The sequence below is a fragment of the Macaca fascicularis genome, chromosome 16 (genome assembly GCF_037993035.2).
Source record: "Macaca fascicularis isolate 582-1 chromosome 16, T2T-MFA8v1.1".
Taxonomy (NCBI): Eukaryota; Metazoa; Chordata; class Mammalia; order Primates; family Cercopithecidae; genus Macaca; species Macaca fascicularis.
This window is the reverse complement of record NC_088390.1, coordinates 72626608-72629508: the sequence shown is the minus strand read 5'-3', so window position 1 is coordinate 72629508 and position 2901 is coordinate 72626608. Positions and strand designations below refer to the sequence as shown.

Here is a 2901-nt window from a genome sequence, read left to right as displayed (position 1 = left end):
CTAAAATTTCAACCAAGATGTCTATATTCAAAGGCATTTATTGCAACATTATTTATAAGGGCAAAAAATTGGTAACCACAGGAGAGTAATTAAGAAAATTGTCATATCCACGTGATGATATAATAAGTAGATACTAGAAGTGATAATATAGATATAAAAATTTGAATAAATATATACAAATGTTAATAGTGGTTATTACTTAATGGCAGGATTACACATATTTTTTTCTCCTTTAAACTTTTCAGTATTTTTCAATTTCCTTATAAGGGAAATGAAACCCTGAAATCATGAAAACTTTTTATTTTTATTTTTACATTTTATTTATTTATCTTTTTGAGACGGAGTTTTGCTCTTGTTGCCTAGGCTGGAGTGCAATGGTGTGATCTTGGCTCCCTGCAACCTCCGCCTCCCAGGTTCAAGCGATTCTCCTGCCTCAGCCTCCTGAGTAGCTGGATTATAGGCGTGCGCCACCATGCCCGGCTAATTTTGTGATTTTAGTAGAGATGGAGTTTCTCCATGTTGGTCAGGCTGGTCTTGAACTCCCGACTTTGGGTGATCCGCCCGCCTTGGCCTCCCAAAATGCTGGGATTACAGGTATAAAAAAGCTGTTTAATACACGTTTTCCTTTTTCTCCTCTTTCTTTACATCACTCTTTTCCTTATCTTTATCTTTCTCCTTATCAACTTTTCTATCTTTTTGCTCTTTTCTTTTTCCTGCCTTTCTTTCTTGTCTCCATCCTGGTTGGCAATCTTGTTGATGAGGTTGTGCAGAGCAACCACAGAATGGATCAGTGAGGCCAAGTACACTACCACCATCTGGTCCTTGGTCCTCAGGTAAAAGGCCTTAAGAGGCTCCTGCAGGCTCATGTCTGGCAGCAGGCTGAAGATGTCCTGCAGCTCGTAGATGATCTGGTGGTGGATGGGCAGCTTGCCTGTGGCTACTTCTTCCAGGTAGCTCCTGATATCCAGAAGCTTGGAGTTCAGTCCCTTCAAACCATGGACCTGATTTGTGATCCGCTGGGACAGAGCGCCCACCGTCGTGTCTTTGATGTCCTGTAACAAGTGTTCAACTCCAACTTCCTCAGCTTACTCTGCTCCAATTTCACTGGTCACGTGTTCAAATGTTTTCAAGGTTGGAGTTCCATCATCACGGACTTCTTCCACTGAAACGTACGCTTCTGTGGGCAACTCTAGGTCCTTTGGATTCACGTCAATAATGACCAATACCGAGTTAGGATAGTATCTTTTCATGAGTTCATTGATGGTAATGTCATTCATGTGTATTTTAGGGCCTGTGTGGTACCAGCCAACTATTCTTTCTCTGGCATTGACTTTTCTTAAACATTCCATACACGTTTTCCAAATAATCATGGTCTAAAAACCACACAGAATTGTCTTTGTCATCTTCATCAAAAGGAACTGCACACTGTTTGATATATCAAGTACTTTCTTTTGCCATGACCCCAAAAGCACACCAACAACTTACTTCTGGTTTCCAGCCTTGCCGATTTGGTTGAAATGATCCACCACACTGAGCAGCACCAGGGGGTGGACCACCAGCTTCTGCACCTTCACCAGCTCTGGCATCGAGACACACCCCGCCCAGGCCTGGCTCCCCGAGACCTGCAAACACCAGTAGCGGCAGCAATTTCCCTGGGGCTCCATCAGGCCCAGGCTCTTCCTCTTCCCTCAGGTTTACATTTCACTTTGCAAAGGTAACAGTGGCTTAAACAAACCAAAGTAATCTCTAGGTCTCCTACTACAGTTACTTTAATTTTATGGAGCAAGAGTTTAAATTATAGAGATTGGCCAGGCGTGGTGGCTCACGCCTGTAATCCCAGCACTTTGGGAGGCCAAGGCGGTGGATCACCTGAGGTCGGGAGTTCGAGACCAGCCTGACTAACATGGAGAAACCCCATCTCTACTAAAAATACAAAAAATTAGCCGGGTATGGTGGCACATGCCTGTAATTCCAGCTACTGGGGAGGCTGAGGTAGGAGAATCGCTTGAAGCTGGGAGGCAGAGGTTGCAGTAAGAGTGTCACTGCACTCCAGCCTGAGCAACAAGAGCAAAACTCTGTCTTAAAAAAAAAAAAAAAATATATATATATGTATACAGATTATCAGATTTAATCCTTCAAGATGTAGGTTAGTTCAAATTACATATGAATAATTATTATCTTTCTAATTAATAAAAGCTCACATTTTCCTATGGATTTTTGTTGTTGAGAATAATTGAATTCACATTGTTCAATGTCATCTAGACTAATTCTTAAGTTTGTATTTTGAAAATAAGTAGGTCCCTTTCAACATGGGAAGTATAGCACAATTATCTTCCCACACAGGAAAGAAAAACAATTTTTTTTTTTAGGATCCTCTTTATACTACCATTATCAACAATGTCACCATTTGATTTTTAAAAATTGAGGCAAGATGTCGTTTGTTTTTGAATCAAACCTACTTTCATTTAAGTCATTTGTAGCTGTTAGGAAACAATATTTGCAATGGAAATAGTGTTTCAATGTCACTATCTTTTTTATCAAAGATAAAACAAGGTTCTGTATATATTTTCCTATAATCACAGCACAGTGTTTTCTTTATTTCCTCTCTATCCCATAACATGATTTATATACCTTTTTTTTTTTTTTTCTTGAGACAGAGTCTCACTCTGTCGCCCAGGCTGCAGTGCAGTGGCACGATCTCGGCTCACTGCAACCTATGCCTCCTGGATTCAAGCGATTCTCCTGCCTCAGCCTCCTGAGTAGCTGGGATTACAGGCGCCCACCACTATGCCTGGCTTTTGTATTTTTAGTAGAGATGGGATTTCACCATGTTGGTCAGGCTGATCTCGAACTCCTGATCTTGTGATCCGCCCACCTCGGCCTCCCACAGTGCTGGGATTA

General features: G+C 41.4%; 1 pseudogene; it reads right to left on the bottom strand.

Annotated features, from left to right (window-relative positions):
• Positions 1-212: 212 nt before the first annotated feature.
• LOC102134120 (26S proteasome non-ATPase regulatory subunit 7 pseudogene) lies at positions 213-2607 on the bottom strand (annotated as a pseudogene).
• Between the last annotated feature and the right edge of the window lie 294 nt (positions 2608-2901).